The 15000-nt window shown below is 42.0% G+C and overlaps 1 protein-coding gene and 1 long non-coding RNA gene across 2 annotated transcripts in view; both read right to left on the bottom strand.

The window, feature by feature from the left end:
* The window catches only part of LOC113822867 (3',5'-cyclic-AMP phosphodiesterase), a 641256-nt gene that overhangs the window by 257072 nt on the left and 369184 nt on the right, over positions 1 to 15000 (bottom strand). The gene's annotated exons all lie outside the window — the stretch shown is intronic.
* LOC138860845 (uncharacterized) lies at positions 4617 to 5011 on the bottom strand. The gene is made up of 2 exons (XR_011398521.1): positions 4859 to 5011; positions 4617 to 4673 (listed from the first exon to the last, which is right to left on the bottom strand). It is a non-coding gene; the product is annotated as an uncharacterized lncRNA (long non-coding RNA).

Raw genomic sequence — 15000 nt, 5'->3', positions numbered from 1 at the left:
ACCAAAAAATCACAAGAAGAAGACAAGACAAGAAACACGCACAGATTCCCCCCCCACGAAAACCGGCGTCAGACAACATGCGCCAAGGCAGAAATCTTCCTGTGCGTTAACGAGCGCCGAGACAAACCCAGAGCAGCCGCTGTGCCCGCTGATCGGTCCTTGCGATGAGGGTAATTGGCAATTTGCCCTATTTGTCCGCCGGCAGCGCTCGACAGGCGGGCTGCAACAGGTTAGAGAACGAGACACAAGAGGGGCAGGAAGAAGGCAAAAAAAGAGAGAAAAAAGGATGGTGTTATTGGAGACACAAGAGAGGGGAGAGAGACTGACACAGGAGGGGGAGGGAGAAGGGGAAAAAAAGAAAGAAAAAAGGATTGTGTTATTGGAGACACAAGAGAGGGGAGAGAGACCGAAAAAGGAGGGGGAGGGAGAGGGGAAAAAAAGAAAGAAAAAAGGATGGAGTGGAGGTGTTATTGGAGACACAAGAGAGGGGAGACAGACTGACACAGGAGGGGGAGGGAGAAGGGGAAAAAAAGAAAGAAAAAAGGATGGTGTTATTGGAGACACAAGAGAGGGGAGAAAGACTGACACAGGAGGGGGGAGGGAGAGGGGAAAAAAAGAAAGAAAAAAAGATGGAAGGGGTGGTGTTATTGGAGACACAAGAGAGGGGAGAGAGACTGACACAGGAGGGGTACGGAGAGGGGAAAAAAAAAAAAGAAAAAAGGATGGTGTTATTGGAGACACAAGAGAGGAGAGAGAGACTGACACAAGAGGGGGAGGGAGAGGGGGAAAAAAAGAAAGAAAAAAAGATGGAAGGGGAGGTGTTATTGGAGACACAAGAGAGGGGAGACAGACTGACACGAGAGGGGAGGGAAAGGAAAAAAAAAGGACGAGGGGAGATGTCATTGGAGATACGAGAGAGAGGGGAGAGAGAGACTGGGAGACATGAAAGAGGGGAGACAGACTGACACAAGAGAAGAGGGAAAGGAAAAAAGTACGAGGGGAGATGTCATCGGAGACACAAGAGAGGGGAAATGGAGACTGACAAAAGAATTACAAAAATGGTGAGGAGAGAGAGACTGAGACTTACAAGAGGGGAGAGAGAGGCCCAAAAAGGGGAGAAAGACTGACACAAGAAAGGAGGCAGAGGCAAAAAAAAAAAAAAAAAAAAAAGGAGAGACGAGGGGAGACGGGAAACTGACCCAAGTCACAAAATGGCGAGGGGAGAGAAACTGGGAGACACAAGAGGGGAGGAAGAGGCACAAAAAAGGAGAGAGACTGACAAGAAGAGAGGAAGAGGCACAAAAAAGGAGAGAGACTGACAAGAAGATAGGAAGAGGCACAAAAAGCGAGAGGAGACGTCATGGGAGGCAAGGAAAAGGGGAGAGAGATTGGGAGACACAAGTGAGGGGAAAGTGAGGGGAGACACAACAGGAGGCAAGGGAGAAACCATTTAAGGGAGGCTGTGATTGGGGATCAAAAGACACAAGCGAGGAAAGAGGGAGAGGGGGGATGGGAGGGAGGGGGGAAGGAGGAAAGGAGGGAGGAAAGGAGGGAGGGAGATAGGGAGGAAGAGAGGGAGGGAGAAAGGGAGGAAGGGAAGGTGGGAGGGAGGGAAGGTGGGAGGAAGGGAGGGAAGGAGGATGATAGGTAGGGAGAGGGAGAGTGAGAAAAGAGAGAGAAGAGAAAGAGAAAAGAGAGAAAAAAAACAGACAAATAAAGCAAGGAAGAGACAAAGTATGAAACAATAAGAAAATTCAAGCTTAGGAGAGACACAAACCAAAAGTATTCACACAAGAAAAGACAACACATAAAACGAATCTAGAAAGCCCGAACGGGACAAAGAAAGGACACAAACAAAACGCGAAACGAAGAGCACAGCAACAAACAAAAACCAATCAATAAGAGAGAGAGAGAGAGAGAGAGAGAGAGAGAGACGAGAGATAATGATTGCTCTCCCGTCAGAGGGTGAAGGTGGGAAGACACAGCACCCGCTCCTAATATATTCCCCTGTATTCACTCCACTACACGGAAAGACACTCAACACGGGGTATATTAAAGCTCGTATTGTCACTGTGTTTACGGTGATCAGCTGACATTCAGTGTCGTGGACTGAATAGCCTCGCTGGGTGATACTGATACAGTACTGATAGCTTCACTGTATGAGTTACAGTGATCTGATAACTGTCACTGTATGTTACGCTGGTCTGATAACTGTCACTGTATGAGTTACAGTGATCTGATAACTGTCACTGTATGTTACGCTGATCTGATAACTGTCACTGTATGAGTTACGCTGATCTGATGACTGTCACTGTAGGAGATACGCTGATCTGATAATTGTCACTGTATTCAGTATGATACGGTGATGCTATTACTGTATACTGTCTCATTGCCATTGTCAAAGTTGATTATATTTACTATATCACATTGATATAATGATATTTCACTGAAATCGCGTTGATAGTTTCATTGCATTCCTTATAAGGCGCCGATTTAATTGCATTTAATGATTTAAAAAAAAACTATAATCGATATTAGAATAATGGAGAAAAAAAACGTGAAAATTGAAAATAAAGGGAAAAAAATGGATAAAACAGAAGCGCCGCGCTGTCATGTAAAAAAAAAAAAAAAAAAAAAAAAAAAAAAAAAAAAAGAGAGAGAGAGAGAGAGAGAGAGAGAGAGAGAGAAAGAAAAAAAACATAAAAAATCATAAGCTCATAAAAAAGTAAGCGGAAATAAATTGCAATTTGTTTTATTGAAAAATGCATTATCTGAGCGCCGATGGCCTAACAACATGTAAACATATAAAAGGAAAAAATATATGAAAACAATTATACGGGAACAAGAGACAGCGAGAATAAAGATGGTGCATAAAGGAATGGAAGCGGGGAGACAGAGATAGAAATAGATAGATAGATAGATAAGGAAATAGACAGAGATAGACAGATAAATAAAGAGAATATATTAATGATGAAAAAATAAAATAATGATAATGCTCATAATATGAATAATGAAAACAATGATAATAATATTAGTAATGACAATAATAATGATAATATTTGTAATGATAATAATAATAGCAACGATAACATTAATAATGGTTACAACAACAACAGTAATATAGATAAACCAGAAAATAATAATAACAATAACAAAAATGATAATAAAACCCAACCAAACACACCATCTCGACAGACAAAAAACATACAAACAACCAGACGTATAAATAATAAAAAACAACATTCAAAATGTCTCTCAAAAAATAAAAAAACTTAATGAAGAAACACTAACTGAACGAAATGCAGAGGCGCCCATTAGTAAAAAAAAAAAAAAAAAAAAAAAAAAAAAAAAAAAAAAAAAAAAAAAATCCTTTTGGATATACTCGACGCCCAGAGCCAGCATGGGCGAGAGAATATACTTGTGAACGGAGTATATCTCGCTGATGACGATCCCAGCATATACTGTGCTTAATACATCCCACATTATAATACCTTTTGAGTAGGATATTCGTTAGTCGTTAATTGGTTCGTTAGCGTGAGGTCGATCTCTCTTTGTGGGATGCGGTTTTTATCTTTGATCGTAATCGTGATCATGGTTATTACTCTGATTGTAATTATTGTTTTCGGTATAGTTATAGATATCATCATTTTTGTTATCGTTATCATTATCGTTATCGTTATCATTATCGTTATCGTTATCACTATCATTATCGTTATCGTTATCATTATCATTATCCTAATCATTATCATTATCATTACCATTATCATTACCATTATCATTATCATTTTCATTATCATTACCATTACCATTAACCTTATCATTACCATTATTAACGTAATGTACATTTGGTATTCGATGTTTAAATTCATAAGGATTCACAAATATCTATCTGTCCATTCTATCTACTCATCTATCCATCTATCTATCTATCCATCTATCTATCTATCAGTCCATCTATACATATATCCATATATCTATCTACTATCTATCTATCTTACTATATATCCATTTATCTGATCACCTACGTATCTACTTCTGTCTATCTCTTGATCAATCTATCTATAATTCAGTCTATCTGCCTAATGTTTATCTTATTTTTCAGTCTATCTATTACCCTACTATCAGTCTGTCTATCCATCTTTTAATCCTATTCATCAATTATTCATCTTTAACCCCATTTCCATGTTAATGTTTCTATTTTTAATCCATCTAATCTCTTATCCTATTTGTCAGTTAATCTATCAATCTTCATCTGTCTATCAATCTCATTAATCAATCAATCTTCTTTTTTTTCTCTCTCCTGAGCATCTCTGCTTAGTCTCGGCTCCCACCTCCCCCTTCGCAGTCGAGTCCAGAAATTTAGTTAATCTATCTTTATTCCTATTTATCATCCATCAATCTCTTTAATCAATCAACTTTTTTTTTCTCCTGAGCATCTATCATTCTCATTAATCAATCAATCTTCTTTTTTGTTCTTTTTTTTTTCTCCTGAGCATCTCTGCCTAGTCTCGGCTCCCACCTCCCCCTTCGCAGTCGAGTTCAGAAACTCAGTTAATCTATCTTTATTCCTACTTATCATCTATCTATCAATCTCTTTAATCAATTAACTTTCTTTCTTTTCTCTTTTTTCTGTTTTTTTCTCCTGAGCATCTCTGCCTAGTCTCGGCTCCCACCTCCCCCTTCGCAGTCGAGTCCAGAAACTCAGTTAATCTATCTATCTTACTCCTATTTATCATCTATCTATCAATCTCTTTAATCAATCAACTTTCTTTCCCCCCGAGCATCTATCAATCTCTTTAATCAATCAATTCTCTTCTTTTTTTTCTCCTGAGCATCTCTGGCTAGTCTCGGCTCCCACCTCCCCCTTCGCAGTCGAGTCCAGAAACTCGAGCGGGTCCAGAGGCAGTCATTCAAGTGCGTGTCAAAGCCCCTTTTCATTCAGACTTTTGGTGTCTCACTGGGTCGATATTCATTACATTTCTGTGCATGTTTTTTTTCTCTTTTTTTTTTTTTCTTTGAGGGAGGGAGGGAGGGAGGGAGGGTAGTGAGGGAGGGAGGGAGGAGGGAGGGAGGGAGGGAGGGAGGGAGGGAGGGAGGGAGGGAGGGAGGGAAGGAGGGAGGGTGGGAGGGAGGAAGGAAGGAAGGAAGGGAGGAAGGGAGGGAGGGAGGGAGGGAAGCAGGAAAGCAGGGAGGGAGGAAGGGAGGGAGGAAGGGAAGGAGGCAGGGAGGGAGGGTGGGGAGGGGTCAGTCTAATTCTTTAAGTCCCTTTTAAATGTTTTGTTTTCGTTTTTCTCTCTCGCTTTTCGTTTTACTATTTCTTTTTCTTCATCCTTTCTCTCCTTCTCTGTCTGTCTGTCTGTCTGTCTGTCTGTCTGTCTGTCTGTCTGTCTGTCTGTCTGTCTCATCCTCTACTACTCCGTCTCATTCTCCCACATTCCCTCCTCTCTCATCCTCTCTTTCTTCCCTATCTCATTCTCCTACATTTTCTCCTTCCTCACCCTCTCCTTCTCCCTCATCTTCCCTTTCTCCTTCATCCTCTCCTTCTCCCTCGTCCTCTCTCTCCCCCTCTCCACTTCCTTCTTCCCTCTCTCCTTCTCCCCCTCTGTCCCTCCTATTCAAACCTTTATACTTTCTTTCCTTCAGTTGCGAGAAAGACGACGATCCTAATAATCCTCCGAAGATACTTTGAAGTCAGATTCCCCTCGTCCTCTCCCCCCACCCTCCCCTCTCCTCGCCCCCTCTCTCTCTACCCCTTTCCTTCCCCTCTCCCCCCTCCCCCTTTCCCCACCTTCCCTTCAATTAGGGCTCTGTGGAAGTAGGACGAGAGGGGAAGGCGAGGGGGCCGAGAGCGGGTGAAGGAGGGGAAGAAGAAAGGAGAAGAGACGAGGGGTAGGGGGGAGGGGAGCGCGAGAACCCACATGATGAAAATAAAGGAGTCACCCCTCGACTTCTCAGCCGACGCATGAAAGCACGGAGGCATAATTCCCATTTTCCTTTCATTTCCGTTTTCTTTTTCTTCGTCGTTTCTTTAATTTCGCATAATTAGATTGTGTGAATTACCTGAAAATGGCTTTAAGAGGATGATGCGTCATAATAACCACATATTCATAAAAAATAGGAATGATTTTGTCAAACTTGTGCTACGAATTCAAATCTTAAACCGTTTCTGCGATTTTATTTACTATTCCATATTTCTGCTCACACATACACGTCCAGACTCTGCGCGTACATACACGTGTACGTATATTATGAACGTTTATCCACACAGGCACATTTGAACGCGTTCGAGCTCCTCACACGTACATGTCTAGACTCTGTACGTACATACACGTGTACGTATGTCATAAACGTTTATTCACGTTTATTCACATGTTAGAGCTCCTCACACGTACACGTCCAGACTCCGTGCGTACATACACGTGTACGTATACCATGAACGTTTATCCACACAGGCACATTTCAAAGTGTTCGAGTTCCTCACACGTACATGTCTACACTCTGTACGTACATACACGTGTACGTACATCATGAACGTATATTCACACAGGCGTATTTCAACGTGTTCGAGCTCCTCACACGCACACGTCCAGACTCCGTGCGTACATACACGTGTACGTATACCATGAACGTAAATTCACACAGGCACACTTGAACGTATCTCCGCTGCCATGACACACACGCATTCAATATGCATGAACCGACTGGAACTGGATAGCGCTTGGAGGAAGTCGAGGGGAAAAAAGGGGAGATGTGAGGGAAAGGGAAGAGGGGAAGAGGAGGAGAAAGGGGGAGTAAGGAAGGAGGGAAAGAGGAGAAGAGGAGAAAGGGGGAGTAAGGAAGGAGGGAAAGAGGAGAAGAGGAGAAAGGGGAGATGTGAGGGGAAGGGAAAGAGGGGAAGAGGGGAAGAGGAGAAAGGGGAGTAAGGAAGGAGGGAAAGGAAGGGAGAATGTTATGGGAGGGAGGGATGGAGGGGGGAGGAGGGAGGGAGGGATGGAGGGGGAGGGAAGGAGGGAAGAAAGGAGGGAGGAAGGGAGGGAGGGAGGGAGGCAGGAAGGGAGGGAGGGAGGGAGGGAGGGGAGGGAGGGAGGAGGGAAGGAGGAGGAGGAAAAGAAGAAGAAGAAGAAAAAGAAGAAGATGATGAAGACGAGGAGGAAGAGATAATAATAATAAGAGAAATTTAAAAAGACGAAAAAGTGAGACAGAAAAAGAGAAGGGAGAAAGAGTAAGAGAATGAAAGGAAAGAGAAGGAAGAAGGGATGAATCAGGAAGAGAGAAAGGGAGAAGAGAAGAGGTAGGAAGGTAGAGAGAGGGGGGAGGGGAGACAGGGAGAGAGAGGGGGAGGGGAGACAGGGAGAGAGAGGGAGAGAGGAGACAGGGAGAGAGGGGGGAGGGGAGACAAGGAGAGAGGGAGAGAGGGTAGAGGAAACAGGGAGAGAGAGGGGAGGGGGAGAGAGAGAGACAGGGAGAGAGGGAGACAAGGAGAGAGGGGAGAGAGGGAGACAGGGAGAGAGGGGGGAGGGAAGACAAGAAGAGAGGGGAGAGAGGGAGAGAGGGAGAGAGGGGAGAGGGGGGAGGGGTCAGCTATTATCGGCTTTATCGGTAACTGATAAAACCTCTCACTGACTTCATCTCATCAAGATCCCCTTAATGGCACACTTCCCACAGCCCGATGATATTGCAATTGCGCGAGTAACACGCGTACACCTGCAACATTGCAAGATACGTAAAAAAATATATATATTGGACGGATGAAATACTGTGACAAAAGGTTGATTTGGAATGAAATGTTTGCTCTTTCTAAGGTAATTGTTATGCTAATCCGAAAAAAAACAAGCTGGTGTATTTGGTAAACAAATGATGTTCGCATGAAAAACAGGCACTCGGCAACTGTTTTTGAAAAATGTTTTCACAATGTTGGTTGTCAAATATAGTCACGTTGTGACATTTGAAATGAAATAATTAAATAGAGAGAGAGAGAGAGAGAGAGAGAGAGAGAGAGAGAGAGAGAGAGAGAGAGAGAGAGAGAGAGAGAGAGAGAGAGAGAGAGAGAGAGAGAGAGAGTGAGAGAAAGAGAGAAAGTAGAGTGAGAGTGAGAGTGCAAGAGAGAGAAAGAAAGAAAGAGAGAGAGAGAGAGAGAGAGAGAGAGAGAGAGAGGAGAGAGAGAGAGAGAGAGAGAGAGAGAGAGAGAGAGAGAGAGAGAGAGAGAGAGAGAGAGAGAGAGAGAAAGAGAGAGAAAGAGAAAGAGAAAGAGAAAGAGAAAGAGAGAGAGAGAGAAAGAGAGAGAGAGAGAGAGAGACTGACAGACATACAGACATAGGGAGAAAGAAAGAAAGAAAGAAAGAAACAGAGAGAGGGAGAGAGGAGGGGATAGTGAGAGAGAGAAAGAAAGAAAAAAAGAAAGACAGAAAGACAGACATGACTATCAGCGACAAATAAACAAATTCTCAACATAGCGAAGGTCCCAAACAATTCTTGACTTCATCATCATCTTAAAAGTCAAAGAGTAAACAATATTTCTGTTGGTTAAGTCATCCCTACATTCCTACAAGCACTAGATTTTTGCTTCCATTACCATTGCACATTTCGTTCGTGTGGACACAAAGGAAACTTCTATTCTCTCGCTGAAGGTGTATATAAATATTTGATCATCAAATAGAGAGAAAGAATGTGAGAGAGAAAAATGCACATGTTAAGAATACAGTAAATTCTTTATAGGAGCAAATTTGACTTGGTCTCTGTGTGTGTACATTGCGAGTTGTATGAATATGTGTGAATACATACATACATACAAATATATATATATATATATATATATATATATATATATATATATATATATATATATATATGTGTGTGTGTGTGTGTGTGTGTGTGTGTGTGTGTGTGTGTGTGTGTGTGTGTGTGTGTGTGTGTGTGTGTGTGTGTGTGTGTGCGCACGTGTGTGTGTGTGTATCGATCCATCTCACTTCCTCTCTATCTCCTTTTCTTTATCCATCTATATCCATCAGTCTCTCTTTATCTCCATCTCCCTCTCTTTTCTCTCCCCCTCTCTACCTCCTTCCCTTTACTCCCCCCCCCCCCCCCCCCCGTCCTCAGAATATCTCAAACTTAAAAAACAATCTTTTTACACAAAATGAACACTTCGGCGGTCCGAAAATTCCTACTTCGTAAAATCCGATCATCGTAAATTTCTTCCGACGGCCTCGCCTTTCGCCCACTCAGCTGGACTGCCCGTAATGAACGCAGCAAGAACGTGGAAGACACGCCAACCTGCATAGCGCGTTCAAAAAGACCGCTAGCGAGAGAATATAAATAGCGAAAAGAGACCGCTAGCGAGAGAATATAAATAGCGAAAAGAGACCGCTAGCGAGAGAATATAAATAGCGAAAAGCGACCGCTAGCGAGAGAATATAAATAGCGAAAAGAGACCGCTAGCGAGAGAATATAAATAGCGAAAAGAGACCGCTAGCGAGAGAATATAAATAGCGAAAAAAGACCGCTAGCGAGAGAATATAAATAGCGAAAAAAGACCGCTAGCGAGAGAATATAAATAGCGAAAAAAGACCGCTAGCGAGAGAATATAAATAGCGAAAAAAGACCGCTAGCGAGAGAATATAAATAGCGAAAAAAGACCGCTAGCGAGAGAACATAAATAGCGAAAAGAGACCGCTAGCGAGAGAATATAAATAGCGAAAAAAGACCGCTAGCGAGAGAATATAAATAGCGAAAAAAGACCGCTAGCGAGAGAATATAAATAGCGAAAAGAGACCGCTAGCGAGAGAATATAAATAGCGAAAAAAGACCGCTAGCGAGAGAATATAAATAGCGAAAAAAGACCGCTAGCGAGAGAATATAAATAGCGAAAAAAGACCGCTAGCGAGAGAATATAAATAGCGAAAAAAGACCGCTAGCGAGAGAATATACATAACGAAAAAAGACCGCTAGCGAGAGAATATAAATAGCGAAAAAAGACCGCTAGCGAGAGAATATAAATAGCGAAAAAAGACCGCTAGCGAGAGAATATAAATAGCGAAAAAAGACCGCTAGCGAGAGAATATAAATAGCGAAAAAAGACCGCTAGCGAGAGAATATAAATAGCGAAAAAAGACCGCTAGCGAGAGAATATAAATAGCGAAAAAAGACCGCTAGCGAGAGAATATAAATAGCGAATGCACGAGAAAGGAGATAGAGATTGATTGATTAAAGTTATGAGGTGCGATATCAAAGATGGGGTTGATGATGTGGATTGTAGGAATTCTTGTTGCAATTGTATTCATCGTAATGGTTGAAGTTATTACGATAATTATAACAGCGATAAAAATAACACTTAAAATAACTACAATAAAAAATTACTATTATTAGTGTCACAGTAATATCTATTGCCATTAATACTAATAATGCTTATGGTGATAATGACAATGAAAATATGATTAATGATATAAACTCACAAATGATAATGTGCCGAATTAATTGCAAGCACAAAGGATTTATAATTCATAATTACGAGAAGTGATTGCGATTCGCACCGCTGGCCGCCGATGTGATCAAATGTGAAATATCATCCTTTTAATGGTATTTGCGTAATGGATAGTTTTATTATGGTTATTATTACGATTTTATTGATGGAATTATTACTATCAGTATCCTATTTGTTGTTGATATTGTTGTTGTTATTTTCTCCTCCTTCTCCTTCTCCTTCTTCTCCTCCTTCTTCTTCTTCTTCTTCTTCTTCTTCTCCTCCTCCTCCTCCTCCTCCTCCTCCTCCTCCTCCTCCTCCTCCTCCTCCTCCTCCTCCTCCTCCTCCTCCTCCTCCTCCTCCTCCTTCCTTCTTCTTTTACCTCTTCCTATTCCTCATAAATTACCCAAAGACTTACCAGCTGCCGCATGAAACATTCAGGCCGAGCAACTTACCTGAAAATAGAGAGAAAAAATATAGTTTCATATAACATTATGGAAAAAATGCATAAACCCCGATAACATATATAAAGTTGTATCATAATGTTACATGTTGTATAATAATGTATAATACTGTTACATAAATATTTTAACGCATATCATCATAAGACAGAAATATGACTATTTCTTATTTAAAATCTACATGACTTACCACAGTATATGTCTTATTGGTAATGTACTTCAAATCCCGATTTTGGCGCGCACATAGTTACAAAATAGAACAGATGTCTTTCCTGAACGATCGAGATTTCGCGTGTGGAAGCCGTGTCCGGTTTCTTGCGGGCGAACCGGATCCGAATGGTAAAGAACCGAACCGAACCGAACCTAACTGAACCGACACGAACATAACCTAACCAAACTAAACCTAACCTAACCTAACCTAACCTAACCTAACCTAACCTTACCTAGCCTAGCCTAGCCTAACCTAACCTAACCTAACCAACTTAACCTAACCTAGCCCAGCCTAACCTAACTAAACCCAACCCAACCCAACCCAACCTAACGCAGCCCAACCCAACCTAACCTAACCTAACCAACCTAACCTAACCTAACCGAACCTAGCCTAGCCAAGCCTAGATAGCCTAGCTTAACTTAACTTAACCTAACCTACGATACCAAGCGGTTTTTTTTCTGCCGTACTAATAGTCACTTTTGTATTTGTTCATTATTGTTTTACTTTCTTTTGCTCTGTTTTGAGTTGAAATATAACACGGTATGGAGTTGTTTGTTGATTGTAATATTACATAGCTTCTATATTTGCAGTTTGTTGTGAAGAGAAAGAAAGGAAAAGATTTCGGGAATGTCCAGGAAACATTTTGTACAGAAATACTTTACTCCAAGGTAATCTCTAAAGATTTTAAATACATATGAGGATTTTGTAAATAAATTAATTATATAATTTCTAGGCTTTACCACGTCATGTATATTAATATAATATCAAAATGAAGCCACAGTTATTAAGTTTCAAAATAAACATTAGGTCTTATACTTAATAAAATACGGGTCTTAGGTTGAATACTTTTTACTACACAGGCTATTTTTCAAAAATTAAAAGAACATAACGAACATAAAGTTATGATCTGCGTTATTACTAGTGTCACCCTTTAAGCGTTTTCATTTTCTGTTTCACATCGTACAGAGAAAACGAAATCCTTCCGGGCATACTATTCCATTTTTCGTCGAGAAAACGGTGTCATTGATTCTTCATTCCCGTAACACGCACGCTCGAGGACACACATCGCCATTTATGCTCGCACACAATAATACACGCAAACTCACATACACTTCCTCGACAGAATACAAATCTCAATAAATTTCACTTCGATATAAATATTTAGCACCATATACGCTTTCATATTTCCATGCAAACGGAGACACACGTTTGCATGGAATACTTGCATATATACATAGATACGTATAATCATGCACAAAGACATACTTGCATACATAAACAAACACTCAAAGGTTCGTGTACGTGTGTGTGGGTTGGATAAAAATATGCTTGCAAGCGTCTGTGTGCGTGTGAGTGTGCATATCCTGAATACAAATACCAATATAGTTCTAGTAGACGTCCATCTCCCTCTGTTATTCTAGAAACAGCATTTTCGAAAAAAAAAAAATCATACTGGCACCGGTAAGTAATTAAATACAACAAACACGTTTACGAAAACAAAAACAAATTAGAGAAAAAAAAACAGAGGTAAACATTCCCAGTATTTTACTTTCATTACGAACTAAACCCCCCACCCCCACCCCCACCTAACACATCAAAACCTATCATCATCACCATCACCATCACCCCCACACCACCACCCCCACTACCACCACCACCACCACCCCCTCTTCTGAAAAACGGATTCTGTCTCGCTTACAAAAATAAAAATTGACAACATAGTTATTTCACATTCTACATGCATGTCCCAAAGTTCAATGTAATGTGTGTTGTAGTCATTATTGTAGCTGTTTCTTCTATTGCTGTATTTGTTGTTGTTGCTGTGCTGTTGTTGATGTTTTGATGTGTTGTTGTTGTTGTTGTTGTTGTTTAGATGTTTTGTTATTTTTGTTGTTGTTTTTGTTGTTGTTTTTGTTGTTATGGTTGTTGTCGTTGTTGTTGTTGTTATTGCTGCCATTGCTGTTGTTAATGTTGTTGTTATTGATCACGGTGATGTCACTGTTTTTGATGTATAATTTAGCTGTTTTTGATGAAAGCACTTATGGTGATGGCGATGGTGCAAGGAAGGGAAGGAAAGGAAATGATGTGTCTGTTCCATTTCTTGCTAATAAAATACTCATTATGTAACGGCTCTCCCCTCTCCTCTAATCTTCTCTTCTCTCCTCTTTTTCTTCTCTCTTTCTTCCCTTTCTTTTATCTCCTCTCCTTTCTTTTCTTCTCTCCTTTCCTCTCCTCTTCTCTCCTCTCTCCCCTGCCCGAATATTCTCTTCTGTTCTGTCTTCTCTTCTCTCTCCTCCTCTCCTCTTCTCTTCTTTTCCCTTCTCTTCTCTTCTCTTCCCTTCTTCCCTCTCCTCTACCCTCTAACCTTTTCTCCTCTCCTCTCCTAAGTCATTCCTTCCTCCTCCTTCCTCTCCTCTTCCTTCCCTTCCTTCCCTTCCTCCTTCCTCTCCTTCTTCCTCTCCTTCCTCTCTTCTTCCTCTCTCCTCCGTCCCCTCTTCCTCTCCTTCTTCCTTCCTCCCTCTCCTCTCCTCTCCCTTTTCTCCTCTCCTCTCCCTCTTCCCCTCTCCTCCTCTTCCTTTCCTCTCCCCCCTCCCCTCTCTCTCCCTCTCCCCTCCTATCCTTTATTTTCCACGGTAATGATGTATCAGATATCCTATGTATTAACACAGAGCAGATGAGGTTCAAGTTTGTTTTTTAAAATCTGGATAATTATGGTAATAATAACAGTATTTGGCGTTGTGGTATTAACGATGGTAAAAGTGATGGTAATGGTGGTGAAGATGGTGGTGGGGGTGGTGGTAGTGGTGGTGGTGGTGGTGGTGATGGTGGTGGGGGGGGGGGGTGATGGTGGTGGTGGTGATGGTGGTGGTGGTTGTTGTGGTGGTGGTGATGATGTTGATGGTGGTGGTGGTAGTGGGGGTGGTGGTGTGGGGGTGATGGTGATGGTGATGATGATAGTGATAAGAATGACAAATGATGGTCATGGTACGAATAATATAACAAACCCATTACCACTGCTGCTATTAATAACTAAAACAACAATATCACCAACAACCAAGAAAACAACTGCGACAACACCATTACCAACAAAAATAAAAAATAAAAACAACACCAGTGACATAATACCATCCGCCACCATAATACCACTACCATTTTCCAATCAAAATACCATTACCATTCCCTTAACCATTTCACTCCTACCCCCCCCATACTCCTCACATGATTTCCATCGCTACCATTACCATGAAAACCATAACCAACTTAACAACCAAAGAGCAGACATGAGAAACACAATGATCTCCGGATTAAAAAGATCTTGATAATCACATGATTAGGAGAGCCAAGGTAATTCCACGAGTTTAATTACTGTTATTTGGCTAACTCCATTTTCTGGTTAATTGCTTTCAACTTGCGAGGAGCGAGAGAGAGAGAGGGGGAGGGAGGGAGAGGGGGAGGGAGGGAGAGAGGGAGAGAGGGAGAGAGGGAGAGAGGGAGAGAGGGAGAGAGAGGGAGAGGGAGAGGGGAGAGAGAGGGAGAGGAAGAGGGAGAGAGAGGGAGAGGGAGAGGGAGAGAGAGAGAGAGAGAGAGAGAGAGAGAGAGAGAGAGAGAGAGAGAGAGAGAGAGAGAGAGAGAGAGAGAGAGAGAGAGAGAGAGAGAGAGAGAGACGGAGGGAGGGGAGTGGAGTAGGGGGTAGGGTAGGAGGCTGGGGAAGGGGGGTGGGGGGAGGGGGAAAGGGGTGGGGGAAGGGGAAGGGGGGAGTAGGAAGGGGAGGAGGGGAGGGGGGAATAGGAGGGGGAGGTAGGAAGGGGGAAGGTGGAGGGGAGAGATGAAGGGATAGGGAGTAGGGGGAGGGGTTAATGTGGAAGAGAGGA

The sequence above is a fragment of the Penaeus vannamei genome, chromosome 1, assembly GCF_042767895.1.
Source record: "Penaeus vannamei isolate JL-2024 chromosome 1, ASM4276789v1, whole genome shotgun sequence".
Classification (NCBI taxonomy): domain Eukaryota; kingdom Metazoa; phylum Arthropoda; class Malacostraca; order Decapoda; family Penaeidae; genus Penaeus; species Penaeus vannamei.
The sequence above is the reverse complement of the archived record's forward strand: the minus strand, read 5'-3'. Positions and strand labels throughout refer to the sequence as shown.